The sequence below is a fragment of the Bidens hawaiensis genome, unplaced genomic scaffold, assembly GCF_021521415.1.
Source record: "Bidens hawaiensis isolate Kalapana, Puna unplaced genomic scaffold, B.hawaiensis_p1.1 tig00020440_1, whole genome shotgun sequence".
Classification (NCBI taxonomy): Eukaryota; Viridiplantae; Streptophyta; class Magnoliopsida; order Asterales; family Asteraceae; genus Bidens; species Bidens hawaiensis.
Genome location: NW_027493121.1, coordinates 1 through 18,340, shown reverse-complemented (window position 1 = coordinate 18,340; position 18,340 = coordinate 1). Strand labels below are relative to the sequence as shown.

The window sequence follows — 18,340 nt, the reverse complement described above, 5'->3', positions numbered from 1 at the left end:
GAGAAGATGTCGCAAATTAACATCTCTGAATTGGTGAAAATGGAAGTCGAAGCGGGGTCAGCCACTAAGGCCCCAAGGCTGTTAAAAGGAACCGACTTTGTTGCATGGAAGGATCGGTTTATTCAGTATATTAAATACCAGGATGCAAAGATGTGGGTGTGCATCCAGGATGGATATATCCCACCGACCATGGTGTACGAAGGTCGTGATGTGGTTAAGAAGTACAGCAAGATGGATGAAGAGGAGAAGAAGATGTACGAAGCCGAAAGCAAGGCTCACGCAGCAATCACTATGGCTCTTCCTCAGGAGATCCTTCATACTTTCAGGAAGTATACATCGGCTCGAGAGCTTTGGGATGCTCTTGAAAATAGATTCGAAGGGAACGTAGGTATTCGTGCCTCGAAGATTAAACTGTTGAAGACTCAGTTCTCTGTCTTCAAATATTTGAAGAACGAATCTCTGGATGATATTATTACTCGATATTATCATCTCATGACAGAGCTAAACAACTATTCGATTGCTTACAGAGAAGAGGAGATAGTTGAAAAGCTTCTCGATGCTCTCCCACCGAAGTGGGAAATGTACACAGTTCTGATGAGGGAAGACAGAGACTTTCCTAATTGTGATTTGGAGACTGCAGTTAACAAGCTCAGGACCTTTGAGCTTAATATGGTACGTAAAGAGACACCAACAGATCAGATTCAAGACCCTGGTATGTATGGTGCCAAACTTAACTCAGGCTCAAGTTCGAAGCCTGAATCTGCTGCTTACTACTCCAAAGGAGAGTCAGGTTCTAACTCTTCTCAGGAAGGAAACGTTTCAGTAAACATGAACGGTGATGTTTGCTTCGTTGCTGGAGGTTCAAGTGCTACGAAACCTCAAACATCCAACAGTAGTTTCTCACCCAGTGCCTCAAGCAATAACTATTCCAAGATGCCAATGAGTGTCAAATCTGCTGAAGAGCAGTTTGCAGTCTATGCATCTTTTATTGCTTCATATGAGAACTACATACAAGGGAAGATTGTGGACCCTGCTGTTTTGGATGAGGATTATGACCAGATCGATGCTGATGATCTGGAGGAGATGGATTTGCAATGGCAAATGGCCATGATAGTGAGGCGAGTCAAGCGTTTCATGAATAAGACAGGGAGAAAGTTTGTTGGTGGTAGGCCCGGATTCGACAAGTCTAAAGTGAGGTGCTATAACTGTCAACAGTATGGGCACTTTGCTAAAGAATGCAGAAACGAGAGAGTTGAACGGGGTCAAGGCCGGTCTGCACAGCCTACTGGGATTAGTAAAGAAGTGAATGCTATGTTGTCTAGAGAAGCCGGTGAATACAACTGGAACCTGCATGCGAATGAAACTGGTGAGCAGGCGAATATGGCTAAGGTAGAAAATGAAGATTGTGAGAAGATGACTGGAGAGGAGAAAGCTACTGGTGAAGAGAAAGCTTTCATGGCAGATAACGATGGTCAACCCTCAGAGGTAAGTCCTAAACCTGTTTGTACAAAATGTGAGAATTTGTCTGAGCAACTTGCGACCATAACTGATCAGTATGTTCGTTTAGATGCTGAATTTAAAAATCTTAAAGAAGATCATCATTTTACTAAGGCAAGAGAAAACAGTTATAAAGTTAAAATAAAAGCATGTGAAAACGGTGTCAAAAGCTTAAAAACTAAACTTGCTGAAAAAATTGATGTAATTGACCTAAGTTATGAGGTCTTAGAAGAAAAGACTAAACTTATTGTTGAACGTGAAAAGCAGATTGCTGACCACCAGGTGAAAGTGGTGGAACTGAACCGAAAACTCGAGCAGTTCCGAAATTCCTCAGCTATTCTTGATCACCTTGTTAGTGATCAAGGTATCTCTCCAAAGAGAGGAGGAATTGGTTATCACGAGGTTCCACCACCGTATAACCATAATTACACTTTTAACCCTAGTGTACAGAAATCTGCTGAATTTGAAGTTCCTCAGACAGTTCCCATCAAGGTTACATGTAAAGAACCAATTGTTAGTAATGGCGAAATGAGTTCGCCTGTTTCTAGTGTAAATATTTCTGTTATGAGTCCAGTCTCATCGGATTCGGATAAATTGTCCGAATCAGGTAAGACGAAAGAGAAGGTGGTGTTACCCACTGGTGGAGATAAAAATAAATCTTCTAAAAAAAGTACTCCACTCAACCCGTATGTCCCACCTTATGTGAGACGAACGGCTGGTAACACTGCCTCTACATCCAAAACAACATTTGAAAAGAAAATGGAGTATTGGTGTTGTTTTCGATGTAATCAGGTAGGACATCTTGTTGCAGATTGCCCTCTGACGCCGAGATACAGAGGTGTGAGGCCAAATAAAACTGAGAATAAGCATCAGTTTGATACTGCTAAAAATGAAAACTTTTCAAAATGCCAAAATGTAACTAATTCAAGTTTTCATAAAAACAAACCTCAGTTTTTCAACCAAACCACTAGATATAACACTTTCAATTCACATAGGTTTGGAAGGCATCACACTCAATCTTCAAGAAGATTTCCTAACAGGACTTACAGGAATTATCCTGATGCTAACTTTGGAAAGCCAGGGTACGGGACGTATCGATCCAAGACCAATTGGTCTTGGGTCCCAAGATTCTAATTCTCTGTTTTATTGTGCAGGAACAGTTGAACAGGGCTGCCCACAGTCTTTGGATTGTAGATAGCGGCTGTTCCCGACACATGACGGGCAACAAACACTTGTTGCAAGACTTAAAACCTGTTCAGGGAGCGAGAGTTAGTTTTGCTGGTGAAAGCGGAGGAAGGATTACTGGTAGAGGTACCGTGTCAAATGGAAGGATGACACTTGAGAATGTGAATTTTGTGGAGGAATTGAAGCACAATCTGCTGAGTGTGTCGCAGATTTGTGATAAAGATTACACTGTCCATTTCACAAAGAATGAAGCGATCGTGTTGAAGCCTGGTTTCCAGATACCAGACGAGTGGATAGTAATGAAAGCTCCACGTGAAACTAATACATATGTGATGGATATGAGGTCTACTGAAATGGCCACGGGAGAATCTTGTTTAATGACGAAAGCAAGCGAATCAGAATCTGAATTGTGGCACAGGAGAATGGGGCACATTCATCTTCGGAAGATGAACTTCATTGTCAAGAATGGGCTTGTGATGGGCGTTCCCTTAAAAAGTTTTAACTATGAAGACAAATGTATAGCATGCAAGAAGGGAAAGCAACACAAGAAATCTCATCTCACCAAGAAGGTCAACTCTATTGCCGGTACTCTAGAACTACTTCACATGGATCTCTTCGGTCCCGTGAATGTAAAAAGTCTAGGAGGTACCTCTTATTGCTTGGTGATCACTGATGACTACTCACGATATTCGTGGGTATATTTTCTGAAATCGAAAGATGAGACGGCTCAAATGGTGAAGAATCTAATTACAAAAGTTGAGAACGTCATGAGTAAATCAGTTAAATACATCAGAAGTGACAATGGAACAGAGTTCAAGAACTTTGAAATGGAAATCTTCTGTCTTCAGAAAGGAATTGAACATCAATACAGCGCTCCGTATACTCCGCAACAGAATGGAGTGGCTGAAAGGAAGAACCGAACTTTAATTGAAGGAGCCAGAACTATGCTGGCAGATTCAAAACTTCCTGTGATATTCTGGGCTGAAGCAGTTGCTACAGCCTGCTATGTTCTGAATAGGGTGTTAACCGTTAAGAGACTTGGAAAAACATGTTACGAGCTTATGCATGGAAGGAAGCCCAACTTGAACGGTCTTGAACCATTCGGGTCTCCTTGTTCGATTTTGAAGACTAATTCGAAATTTGGTGAAGTAGCCGATGAAGGAATCTTAGTCGGTTATGTTGTTGGGACTCCCAACAGACGGGTCTTCAATACGTCGACTTGCAAGGTGGAGGTGGTGTGTAACACCGACATTACTAGTTACCAATCACCAAAACCAAGCAATGGACCTGCTGAGCTTTTCTACTATGTTAAGCTGTTTAAGTCATTTAACATCCCTTATTTGGAAATTTCTGAAGAAGAAGAAAGAATTGCGTCAAAGATGATACTTGATGAGGAAGAGAATCTATTGCAACGACAGCTTATTGAGAAAAGTCAACCTTCCACATCAAACACTATTGATACCCCTGCTGCCTTACCAGAAGATGAGTTTATCAATCCATTTCACTCTCAGCCAGAAACAACCATTGATGAGATCTCTTCAAATTTGGAAGATAATTTGCATGTCGGTGCTGTTCCGACCACGAGAATTCACAGAGATCACCCATTGGAGAATATTATAGGTGATGTGTCCTCCAGTGTACAAACCAGAAGTAGCTTGAATGAGCACACCTGTGTTTATACAAGCATTAAAGAAACGGGTATAATGAACGAATGTTTGTACTCCTGCTTTATTAGCCAGATTGAACCGAAAAATTATCAGATGGCTCTTAAGGACAGCTCGTGGGTCGAGGCCATGCAAGAAGAGTTGGCTCAATTCGAAAAGATGGAAGTCTGGACTTTGGTTGAAAAACCAAGGAATGTGCATGCTATAGGCACAAAATGGGTGTTTAAGTGCAAGAGGGATGAAAAGGGGATTATCATTAGAAACAAGGCAAGGCTGGTTGTTAAAGGTTTTAATCAGCAAGAGGGTATTGATTACAATGAGGTGTTCGCTCCTGTCGCCCGTTTGGAAGCGATAAGATTGTTTTTGGCGTTTGCTGCATGTAAGAGAATGAAGGTGTTTCAGTTGGACGTGAAGAGTGCGTTCCTCAATGGGAAAGTGGATGAGGTTGTGTATGTTGAGCAACCTCCGGGTTTTTCTGACCCAGACTTTCCTGATCACGTATACAAGTTGAGCAAGGCGCTGTATGGATTACATCAGGCACCTCGTGCCTGGTATTCAACGTTATCGGACTACTTGCTAGAGAATGGTTTTGAAAGGGGTTTGATCGACAGTACTTTGTTTGTGAAGAGAGAAGGAAGCGACTTCCTACTAGTTCAAGTCTACGTGGATGACATCATATTTGCTGCATCAAGAGTCTCCATGTGTCAAGATTTTGAGGATGTCATGAAGAAAAGGTTCGAAATGAGTGCTATGGGTGAACTAACTTTCTTTCTAGGATTGCAGGTTGATCAGAAGAAGGACGGGATGTTCATTCATCAGACGAAGTACGTTCATGATGTGCTCAAGCGATTCAAGATGGAGGACAGTTCTCCATACGACACTCCAATCTGCGTCAATCACAAATTGGGCGCTGAATCAGATGGTGACGCAGATGTGGACCCAACTCTGTATCGGGCGATAATAGGTTCATTAATGTATTTAACTGCTTCTAGGCCTGATATAATGTTTGTTGTTTGTCTTTGTGCACGTTTTCAGGCAAATCCGAAAGAATCTCATTTGAAAGGTGCAAAGAGGATACTACGGTATCTCAAGGGCAAACCGAAGCTAGGGTTGTGGTACCCGAAGGGAGGAGACGTGGAACTAGTTGCTTATACTGATTCTGATTATGGAGGGTGCAATCAGAGTCGGAAGTCGACAACAGGAGGATGTCAGTTTCTCGGTGGAAGACTAGTTTCCTGGCAGTGCAAGAAACAGACGTCAGTTGCAATCTCAACATGTGAAGCTGAATATATGGCAGCATCCAACTGCTGTTCACAGGTTTTGTGGATTCAGCAACAATTGCGCGACTATGGTCTGAATTTCTTACTCACTCCTATTTTAATTGATAACACTGCAGCCATCTCAGTAATTAACAATCCCGTGAAACATAGTAAAACCAAACATATTGACATTCGTCATCATTTCATACGGGATTGTGCTGAGAAGAAACTGATTAAGATCAAAAAAGTCGATACGCTCGAGAATTTCGCTGATTTATTTACAAAAGCGTTTGATAAATCCAGATTTCAAAACCTAATTGAGCTAAACGGGATGATCAATCCCGAGTAACCATGCTTTTCTTTTGTATCTTAAAAAAAAAAAAAAAAAAAAAAAAAAAAAAAAATTCACTATTGCTTAAAATTAGTCGGTTACCTCAGTTTGATGGACATATCCACGGATATGTTTTGGTCCTTGTTTCTACTTAGAAAATGAGGGTCGCCATTAACCAGATGACTGAAAGTGACCGGGGCAGTTAGGATGTGTTTTCTTTCTGTCGCTGAAAATTAGTCGGTCATACATAGTTAGAAGGACACATACTTGTATGTGGTCGGTCCAGTTGATCCATTGGATCTTCAGGATTGCCGTTTACCTGAAGACTTTGACTTGATCGGGGTGACTGAAGTCAAAATTTTTTAAGGAAATGAAATTACTTTTCAAGTCTATTACTTCGTATGAAGTAAATGTGCTATGTTTAACAGAAAGTTGATCCAACCTTGGAAAATGATATATATACTGATTGTGTGTGCTTAACTAGTGAAGTTATTAGGCTTAAAAGACTATAGGACAGCCATTGTATGTCATGGTAATTTTTATGGTGCGTAAAAGTGTATGTGATATTAACTTAAATTACTCGATTTTACGTGGAAACTCCTTAAGAGTTTTGAATGTCTTCATGCATTTCTTTCCGAATGATAGGCAGAAAAGCGACTACCCAGTCATACACGAGCCCATGTGTGTTTTGATTCCCGTGAAGAAAGCATGTCAAGACACTGCAGTGATCCAGATTCGGGACTTGCAGTGGTTTAGTACTCCGAAGTCTATAAGTATGTGTGTTAAAAAAAAAAAAAAAAAAATTAAGTACTTATGAGTTATTGTAACAATCAAGACTTCTCAATTCTGGAGTAAGAAGATAACGGGAAGCAGACAACGAGTATCTACAAGTTAATCAAACACTATGGGTCGAAGTCAACTCGGGGTGACTAGGGGAAAGCCAAATACGCTTTGAGGATAGATAGGAGGCATCAATATCTCTGAGTTGTTGCCCACTTAAATTTTGAGCTAAATTGAACCTTAATCCGTATCACAGAAACGATGATAACCATTTAAGTTATTAACATGCTTACAACCTGTTTCTCTATGTCATAATACGGCTAAACACGGATCTATATAACAGTCACGTAGTGAGTGTGATTCCTGTTAGGATCTTTTCTAAAAACATAGTGGTCCCTGACTAGACTGAAATTTGATCCCTTATTTCGTTAAATTTTTATAAGTTTTTTCTATTTTTGTAGTTGTATTATTTTATATCTGGTTACTTAGACTTGATCATTTTTGTTTAACTCTTTATGAAACTTTCAAATGTTAATTGCAAAATGTTCAAACTTAAAGGGTTGATTCTGAAAATATAGGCGAAGTTGTTGAATCAGGCGAACTTGTGCTTAACTTCGCCTAGGCGAAGTTATCCTTAACTTCGCCTGACCAACTCTGACCCTATATAAGTTGATTTTTAAACAGTAACCATCATTATAATATCAGCGATATTGTTTTTCCGGCGAACTTGAGAGCTCCGGCGAACTTGTTTTTCTATCTCCGTTTTCGATCTTTGCTTCAAGTTTCTATTATCATTGAGGGTATGTGTTGTCGATATCTCTCACAAACTTGTTCGTTCTTGATCGTTTTTACCCGGTTCGAGACCTCGGGTCGTCGGACCTTCAAAACCGAAATCTTCATAACTTGTGTTAATGTGTGCATGGACATCCTTTTCAACTTCAAATCCTTAATATCATGTGTATTGATGTTCTTGATCGTCGTACTTAGCCGAAAACACCGGATTTCCGGTGTTGGAATCTGGACAGTCGCCGTTAGGGTTTCGGCGAAGTTAGGGTTTAGGCGAAGTTATCCGCAACTTCGCCTGGTGCTTAATTTCGCTTGAGGCGAAGTTATAGACAACTTCGCCTGAAGCTTAATTTCGCCTAACACTTATCTTCGCCTGAGGCGATGTTGTGATAAGGCGAAGTTATCTTCAACTTCGCCTAAACCAATTTGTTTAACAGTTACATTAGACGAACTTACAGATGAAGCGAAGTTGTTCCCAACTTCGCCTCACCTTTAAGTTCGCCTATACAGTTTTAATCACAACTTCGCTCATGGTATAACGCGAACTTGTGAGCTGCTTAACAGTTATCTAACTTGGTTTGTTTAAGTGCAGATATGGCTGCTGTTGGCGGTGCTGGTGGTGATGACGGTAATGATCAAAGACAGTTCTTTCCAGCACATAACCAGTACATCATGCTAGACCCAGACGCACGTGGCGTGGAGGACTACAGGGAAATAATCACATTTCTCTTGCGCTCAAGGATCTTCCATGCGATCACGAATACCCTGCCTATTTCACTACCTAACATTGAAGACTTTTGGCAGTCGGTAGAGTATGATTGCCGGGTTGATCCCCCGGTGATGCGAGCAACCGTAAATGGTCATGTTGTGCAGTTCTCTTCAGAAGATATACGGTTGGCTTTGCAGTTTGGAGAAGAAACGAGGGATGACCCGACGGAGTTCGTAGCTCCTTTTCGTGATGGGGCATATCTCAGGATGGGTTATTCAGGTCCGTTGGGGGACACGCAGAGGAGAAAAGGATTTTTGCTAGATCAGTGGCGCTTCCTAATGCACGTCTTGATCGTGTGCATGTCTGGGAGGAAGGCAGGAACTGATGGAATGGGCGCGACGATGCAGTCTGCCATGACTGCCCTGACTTACAACAGAAGATATTCTTTTAGTCAGCTGATATTTTACGAGATTGATCGTCAGCGAAGGGCTGTGGCGCGTGAGCGATTTATTATGTATCCTCGATTCTTACAAATGATTCTCAATCATGTGGCTCCGTTGCTACCTCAGAGACGCCCTATTAGATACGTTGAATGTGTGACGAAGCGTATCTTTGCTCAGTGTCGCACTTCTAGCGCACGAAGCAAGCCTGAGCTGCGTCCCAGGCATACTCCACTGTTCGGGTATCTTGTCAACCCGGAGTATGTTCCTGCTGGTGGGGACGAGTTCAGAGACCCAAGACCACAACAGGTGGCAGCACCTCATGTTGTATCAGCTGCGCCTGCTGTGCCTACTGCTGAAGACGTCGACCTTGATGCTGCTTTTAGCGGCTAAGGAATGTTTGATATGGATGTCTCGGGTTCTCAGGCCATGGATGTTACTAGAGCAGTTACTTCGGTAGCTGACTCCGATCTTGATGAGACATTTGCTGAAGCTAGACGATTGATGGTGTCTAGGGAGAGAAAGATTGGGAAGAGGATGAGAACGGTTGACGACGATGACGAGGAAGGTGATGAAGAAGAAGCAGTTCAGCTAGTGCTCAGACGCTCAAGAAGAGAACGGACAGGTATGGGTTCGGGAGCTGGAGAAACTTCAAGGCTGGTACGTTTTGCTCCACCTGCCTTGTCTGGTATGTCTCTTATTCCTTCTACAGCACAGGTTACTGCCGTCCAGACGTCGACTCCAACAATTGTGTCTCTACCACCTCAATTGCTTACTCCATCGGTGGTAGTAGCACGATTTGTTGAGTCTACCGTCACTACTGCTGCAGGGTTACCAAGTGTACCACCTGCGGTCACTTCTGCTGCTGATGTCCCGCCAACTCCAACGCCTACTTCAGACTCGGAAAGGATAGCTTCACTAGAGAGGATTGTAGCTGAGCAGTCCAAGACCATTCAAAGCCTAGTGGAAGCAAACCAACTACAGGCCTCCCTCCTGGTCGAGCATGGGAAGATCATAGACGCTATGAAAGCGTTCTTGGCATCTCAGGGGGAGATGAGCTGTAGGGGAGATGAGTTGAGGACAAAACGGAGAGAAGATCATGACGATGATCCCAATGCACCGGAAGGTGCAGGTGGTGAGCTGCCAAGAACTTCTATAGCTCTTGGTACTTCCACAGCTGAGGGGGAGTCTACAAGCGCAGCTGGTGATGATGTGGTAGATATGGATGCTGGTGATGATGTTGATGATGTAATCGACGCGTTGAGAGAGCTAGATGATGATGATGATGATTTTATGCTTGAAGAAGATGTGCTGCCGAGTGATGAGATTGAGAAGATCGGTGAGCAAATTATTGTTGAAAGTGTGATAGAAGAAGGGGAGATAGTAGATGAAGATATTGAACACGAGATTCCAGAGGTTGAGATGCCCGATATGGGTGATGAGACAGTTGTGGAAGATACTGAATGGGAAGAGCAGCCGAATTGGAAGGAAGGTTGTGCTCAATGGTTCGTAAAGACGAAGAAACCGGCGGTCCCTAAAATGTTCAAAAAGAGTTACAATATTAAGGGATACGCTGAAGCAAAGAAAGGTATTATCTGCTGGATATATGATGAGCAGCTGCGGCTCTTCGTGATCAAAAGATATGACGGGATTCAGTACTTCAGGAGAACTTTGAGATCATTAAACACACTGCCTGAATGTGAGGTTAAAGACTTAGCCAGATTGGGGTTGATAAATCGAAGTGACAATAACATGGCTAGAGTCATCGGAAAGATCGTATGGAAAGAGAGCATTAAGGAGAAGAAGTTTGAGCTGCTGAAACCACAAAAGGGGAAACTTGTCGAAGACAAGGATAGAGGTTTGAGAGCTGATGGAAAGCCTTGGATGGTTATGAAGTATAAACCGATCCGGTGCCTTAAAGAAGTACCGATGAAGCTTATGCCCAAGGACGTGCTCAAAGACCTAAAATGGTGGTTCGTGGATTGTGAAACAGCGGAGGCGGTAATGGAAGATGAGGATGAACAAGAAGTGCTTAGGGTTTACGACCCGATGCATCTTGTTAATCTATCGCAAGCTGATCTGAAGATGCTCAACGAAAAGAAGATCTTCTACATTCCTGCTTGGAAGGATCAAGCAAGGAAATATCAAAGGGTGGTGTCGGTATGTGTTAGAGAAGGAGCGCACGCGTAAAGATACAAGATTACAAGACTCAAGCTTTGAAGATCAAGATATGAAGCTACTGCCAAGGGGGAGTCTGTTGGTACATGTTTGTCAGTAGTTCATAGTCTAACGATTGTAATCGAGTCTGTAATGTAATTATGTTTTTGATTATGTTTATATTTATGTAACGAGCGAAGTTGTCAACAAGTTCGCTCAGGCGAACTTGTTGAACGAGCGAAGTTGTTAACAAGTTCGCTCTGGCGAACTTGTTGAACAAGCGAAGTTATGGACAACTTCGCCTCAGGCGAAGTTGTCCATAACTCGTGTTTATATAAACTGTTCACCGTAACAGTTCGAGAGTTCGTGAGTTCGAGAGATTGGTTAGGGTTACGTGTTTACAAGTCAGAGTCTGTAATAGTGACCGCGTGTCACGTGTTCGTGTTATCAATATAACGTGTTTCGGTTATTGCTCGTGTGTTTGATTTATACGTATTCTACGCTCGTATCTAACTCATAAGACGCCTCGCGCGCAAGCTGTTATTATTCTTATAGCTCGTAAGACGCCTCACGCGCAAGCTTTATTATTCACACAGCTCATAAGACGCCTCACGCGCAAGCTTTTATTATTCACACAGCTCATAAGACGCCTCGCGCGCAAGCTGTCATTATTCTTATAGCTCGTAAGACGCCACGCGCGCAGGCTGCATTATTCTCATAGATCCGTAAGTCGCCTCGCGCGCAGGCTTAATTATTCTTATAGCTCGTAAGACGCCACGCGCGCAGACCCTATATTATTCCTATAGCTCGTAAGACGCCACGCGCGCAGGCTGCATTATTCTCATAGATCCGTAAGTCGCCTCGCGCGCAGGCTTAATTATTCTTATAGCTCGTAAGACGCCCCGCGCGCAAGCCCTATATTATTCCTATAGCTCGTAAGTCGCCTCGCGCGCAAGCTTTATTATTCTCATAGCTTGTAAGTCGCCTCGCGCGCAGGCTTTTATTACAACATGTCACCATCATGAAGTCACCTCCAAAAACTCAAAAGACAATAAAGACAAGGCCAAAGAAAAGGGAAAAAAAACCGCCTCACACCTTATAAAGTCCAGCGCTCCACCTAGACGCTTGCGCGCCCAGGAGCAACGCTGGACTTGGGGGGCTTGTAGGGGTATGGTACTAAAACCCGGTTCTACGACCCTAAATCTATTATGTTTGGCTTATTTTATTACATGGACTAATACAATGTTATTGGGCTGAGGGGGTTTTGTGGAGGTAACCCTAACTGGGCTAGGCCCATTAGGGTATCATGATGGTGGCCATGAGGCTCTCTATATAAGGAGGTCTCCACCTCCTTATTAGGGGGTCATGCTCAATAAGAACCACCACCACTTTTTGTGTCTGTAAACAAGAGATCTTAGGATTTCTTAGCAGTCACCTCCACACCTCCAAAAAGCCATCGCATGTCTCAAGCAGCTGAAGAAGAAGATCAAGACGTGGTTCGTTCATCTCGAAAATCCGTGGAAACATCGTCATGGATCAGGTTAGATTCATTTCGTGCTTCGACACAACAATTATTTTATTTAAAGATCTTCAAAACAACCTTTCTAAATCTAAGACTTTCTTTTATTTAGGCTTCATACGTTAAACTCGTCGTTCTGGCAAATCTCCAAATAATCAATCTTTCAAGTTTATTACTTGAACGTGAGTAACTTCATACCTCGTTTTCTATCTTTTGTTTTGGGGGTGACATTTCATCTTATTTAAACTAAATGTTTCATACTTGGGTCTTAAACCACAAACGTTGTTGTATACTTTACTTGAATAATTGCTCGATTTGGTGTTCTATGCTTATTTTCCTATGTGTTTATCGCTTTTGGATGGTGGAACTATAAATCCTAGACCATTTGGCAACCCCTCATGGCAAGGTGTCGTTAACGTAATGCAATTAACGATAACTATAAAATCCTAAACTATTTGGCATCCCCTTATAGTTGGATGTCTCTAACTTGTTAGTGATAACTATTTTATCCAAGTTTATAGCTCTTATTTAATGTTTCGTATACTAGTTTTGTGGCTTTTCTTACTATATACTATTGTTGCTCAAACTTATGAATTGCTCACCAACCTTTGTGTTGACAAACTTTATTTTATGAAATGTTACAGGTTTACAACTTGGTTGATTTTGGATGCTTGAAGAAAACGTCACGAATACCATTAGGATATTAGCAAAAATGAACAATATTTGATTTGCTACATTTTGTTATATTTTGTTGAGACTTGTTATGAATATTGTTATGTGACATTTTCGATGTTGTGAAATGAAATGAGTTTATTAAATATTGTCGCTTTAATAGTGTCATGTGCTTATGGGCAATCGTTACACCTCGGCATGTTCCGCCGCCTTTGGTCGGGGTGTGACAAGGCTAAACAATCGAAAGTTTTCATGAAATTGTAATCAGGTTTCTGATTGAAAATAATTTCATATGGAGTCTTGTTGCCAATTGCCGTGGAAGGCAGTCGGTTAATGATATACGTGGCGGTCAAGACACATTCACCCCAAGATAATTTAGGCAAATTAGCTTCAAACCTTAATGCTCAAGCGGCTTCGATGGTGTATATATGTTTTCGTTCCACAACCCCATTTTGTTGTGGGGTGTGTGGACAAGTTGTTTCAAGTAGAATTCCTTGTTCTTCATAAAACTTTAGCATCTCATTTGATGAAACTCCCCACCATTATTACACCTAATTCTTTTTATCAATTTACCAAATTGAGTGTGTACCATTTAATGGAAATTTATTAGCAACTTGCTTGCTTGATGTTTGAATTTTAGCAAAAATACCCAAACTGATCTGCCAAAATCATCAATGATAGTCAAAAAATACCTTGTTCCAGAATAGGAAGGGAACCGGTATTTTCTCCAAATGTTACAATGTAGGAGGTCAAAACAACCATTTGTTTTAATGCTACTACTTGGAAAAGGAAGTTTTAAATTTTTTTTATTTTTATTAAAAACAATATGTATATTAATGTTTAAACTTAATTACTTGACCACTAGCTTGGTCTAGTGGAAAATGGATATAACCAACAACCAAAATGTTATGGGTTAAAGTCTCATTTGAAACATGTTTAATCTTATTTTTATACAAAAATTTTTTACATAACCCAAATTATAACCAATTAAACTTATATAAAAAATTAATTGTTTAAACCAATAAAATACTCATTTTTAATTAAGGCCAAGAAAAAATTTCGCCTTCTGCCCAAATTTTATTTTTTTGCTTTCTTGAAGTTGGGCCTGGATTAATCTTTCTCTCTATATGATTGTTATGTACTTGTAATCGTTGTCACTCAATAACGAATATCTAGTTGCCACCCATGAACGTATGTCAGTTTAGACCGAACCACGTTAAATCCTCGTGTTTGTTTATTGCTTTCATGCATATGTTCGGTTCGTGTGTGTGTTTAATCCTAAGAAGTCTATCTTCATCACCCGGTGCCGCTAAAATTAAATGATGAGACAAGAATCAAACCCGGATCACATGGAAGACAAATCTCTAGCTCATCACTCTACCCTCCTATCACGTCTCTAACGGATAATATGAATATTATTATTATTTTATTATTATTATTATAATAAAATGAAGCGTTACATACGTGATTCCCCCGTTAAATATTATTATGAACATGTGCTCTTTCTCCTAATTCAACCCCAAACCCAAACTACAAGGACGTGAAATTACACAACGACCCACCCCAGACAAGGTTCGTTACCTTGGTAGTCAACGATGCAGTCAACTCAGATCCCAAGGGCACTAACGTCATTTCCACTCCTCTGATTTCAATTTCACAAAATAACAAACCATCACCATCACCACCATCACCACCACCACCACCACCACCACCACCACCACATGGCCTCTTCTCGTGTGATCAGATCCATCATTTCTCCCGCCCTTGACAAAATCATCAAAAACGGTTCATGGCGTAAACACTCAAAGCTCGTTCACCAGTCTAAATCCGTACTTGCTCGCCTCACGCTCACGTCACCTTCTGATGAGGATAAACAACCGCCATCATCATCATCATCATCATCATCATCATCATCTTCTGGTGTTTTATACGATTCTGGTACCAATGAGCTAACCCTAGCCGAATCCGAATTCATATTATCTCCCTTGATTAACGCCTGTTTCTCCGAAACGGTTAAGATCGCCGAACCGGCCTTGGATTCTATCCAGAAACTCATTGCCCACGGCTGCCTACGTGGCGAATCGGATCCTGCCGCTGGACCGGACGCCAAACTGCTGGCCAAGGTCATCGATTCCGTGTGCAAGTGCCGCGAGTTGGAGGACGAGGGAGTGGAGTTGCTAGTTTTGAAGACGATTTTGTCCGCGGTCACGTCCGTGTCGTTGCGGATAGTCGGTGACAGTTTGCTGCAGATTGTGAGGACTAGTTATGATATTTACTTGGATAGTCAGAATGTGGTTAACCAGACGACTGCCAAGGCGTCCTTGGTTCAGATGCTGGTCATTGTGTTTAGGCGGATGGAGGCGGATTCCTCGAGCGAGCCGGTGCAGCCGATTGTGGTGGCCGAGCTGATGGAACCCAAAGGGGAGGATGGCGACACGACGATGACGATGTTTGTTCAAGGGTTTATTAGTAAGGTTATGCAGGGAGTGGATGGGGTTATGAATCCGGGGTCTGTGGTCGCGTCTGGTGTGGTGCATGATGGTGCGTTTGAGACGAAGACGTTGGGTATGGAGTCGACGAATCCGTCCGATATGTTGGATTCGACGGATAGGGATATGTTGGATGCCAAGTATTGGGAGATTAGTATGTATAAGACCGCGTTGGAGGGGCGGAAAGGGGAGTTGGTGGAAGGGGATGCGGAGAGAGATGATGATCTGGAGGTTCAGATTGGGAATAAGTTAAGAAGAGATGCCTTTTTGGTGTTTAGAGCTCTTTGCAAGCTGTCTATGAAGACTCCACCGAAAGAGGCGTTGGCAGACCCGCTGTTAATGCGCGGGAAGCTTCTTGCCTTGGAGTTGCTCAAGATATTGTTGGAGAATGCAGGGCCGGTTTTTCGAACCAGTGAAAGGTATTTCACCTATTGTTTTTTTTGTCATTTTAGATGTTATGATTTTAATTGGGATGGTATTATGATTTAAATGTAGCCTTTTCGAGTGCCTTTGATTTTATGATGACATGTTCTTAAGTATTATTGCAGTGCTTATTGATTAGGTGATAACATGTTGACGTATACTGTTAAGAGGCGTCTTCATGATCAAACATTAAACTCTGTAGAAGGTTTATGCTAAAAACATGTTACATTTCTTGTAGTTAATTGCAAGTTATTTTGACATGCCTGCAGATTGTAAACGTTTAAAAGACTGTTAGAACTTGTTGTGAGGTTCTTTTCAAGTTAAAGATTTCATAATGCATGCATATAAACGAGAGTGAGTTTGAAAGTGTTAAGCAGAGCCTCATGGTTAAGTGATTTTCTAGCACCTAATATATAAGTGGGATTAAGTAGACACATAAGCGATTCATTATAATTTTCAAACACACACACACACACACACATATATATATATTTAAACTTACCGCTATATCGATGGACTGGGCTGTTGGTTCATAGGAAATGCTGTATAGTGATCATAAGACACTTGGTAATGGTAGGAACTACTTTAAGAGGTTAAAGGAATATCAAAGGTTTAGATTATGATACAGGAAGATCAAGATCACATCTTTTATTTTTTATTTGAATTTTTTTCTATTTTATTTTATATGGTTTCCTAGATGAACTATGATTCTCACATACAAGTTAAGATCTAGGGTTCAGTCACTTATTGCTTGGATAGTTTTGAGTTTTGATTATTGTAAAGAATACCGATTTAAGACAGTTGGTAATGGTAGGAACTACTTTAAGAGGTTAAAGGAATATCAAAGGTTTAGATTATGATACAGGAAGATCAAGATCACATCTTTTATTTTTTATTTGAATTTTTTTTCTATTTTATTTTATATGGTTTCCTAGATGAACTATGATTCTCACATACAAGTTAAGATCTAGGGTTCAGTCACTTATTGCTTGGATAGTTTTGAGTTTTGATTATTGTAAAGAATACCGATTTAGGTTTCTTTGAACCATTCGGTTCTTTAAAGCTTTTGATTTTAATCATCGAGTTATTGAGCCATTTGATTGCTTCCGTTCCCGCATCAGATTACTTCATTAGTTTAGGCATGCTTTATAGATTTGTTACTGTAGGTTGGGTGCACTTGAGGTGTCTTAATGACCGGACTGATGTATTACTGTGACTGGGAAAATGAATAACCGTAGCCTGTAATGCTGTGCATGCACCTGGTAGTAATACTTTTATTGCATCTTTTGCCTGAAGAATATGTAATGGATGTTGGTTGCCTTTTGGGAACATGTGAACGAGAGGATAGTGACACTGCATGATGGTTGTAGCATACCATTTGTCAAGTGAATTGATATTACTATGTGTAAGTCATATAACAAGAAGATTATACGATAAAATATATTATCTTGACATTTGGGAATATTACATCAATGCCCTTGCAAGGTTGATGTGAGTGTAGAACTGATTGCTGATTCCAATGGTTAATAATTTCTGTAAGTACTATAATTATTCCTAGAAAGAATATATATATTAGGATCTATGATTATCCTAGTTTTTGTCGGTTAATGCTTTACCTGAATAGGTGCTATTTCTAGAATCTATTCTGAATGGGAATTTGAAATCAGGAAGTTTGGGAATTGCACATATTTGTAATTGGGATTAAGATCAATTTTTGGAGTTTTCCAACATGTATCATTGAAATCATTTGTAATCATAATTACATGGTATTTATAAAGTATGACTGCTATTTCCCAGTTCTTGCATTTGAATGGCTAGATGTACTTTGTACCTTCGATTTTCTGCTTACTTCAGCTGATCTTTTTGTCTTACATATTACTTCTATTTTCTTTGTTTTGTAACAGATTTTTGGGTGCCATTAGACAGTACTTATGCTTGTCTCTATTGAAGAACAGTGCATCAAATCTTATGATTATTTTTCAGCTCTCTTGCTCAATTTTCATTAGCCTTGTGTCAAGATTTAGAGCTGGATTGAAGGCAGAGATTGGAGTCTTTTTTCCCATGATTATTCTCAGAGTTCTAGAGAATGTTGCTCAACCTAATTTTCAGCAGAAAATGATTGTAATGTGGTTTCTTGAAAAGCTTTGTGTTGATTCACAGATATTGGTAGATATATTCATCAACTATGATTGTGATGTTAATTCATCCAACATATTTGAGAGGTATATTCTTTCTAGCGCTTTTATACATAGCTTTGTGCAATTACCATATTTGGCTGTGCCAAATTATCTGTTCTATATTCTTGCACAGAATGGTAAATGGGCTTTTGAAAACCGCTCAAGGTGTGCCACCTGGTGTTGCCTCATCACTCTTACCGCCTCAGGAAGCAACCATGAAGCTTGAAGCTATGAAGTGCTTAGTGGATACTT

The 18,340-nt window shown here is 40.8% G+C and overlaps 1 pseudogene across 1 annotated transcript; it reads left to right on the top strand.

Moving 5' to 3' along the window:
- The first annotated feature begins 14,720 nt into the window (after window positions 1-14,720).
- Window positions 14,721-18,336, top strand: LOC143560748 (brefeldin A-inhibited guanine nucleotide-exchange protein 3 pseudogene; annotated as a pseudogene). Its single transcript, XR_013140180.1, has 3 exons — window positions 14,721-15,907; window positions 17,816-18,133; window positions 18,222-18,336. The product of XR_013140180.1 is annotated as a brefeldin A-inhibited guanine nucleotide-exchange protein 3 pseudogene (transcript).
- The last annotated feature ends 4 nt before the right edge of the window (window positions 18,337-18,340 follow it).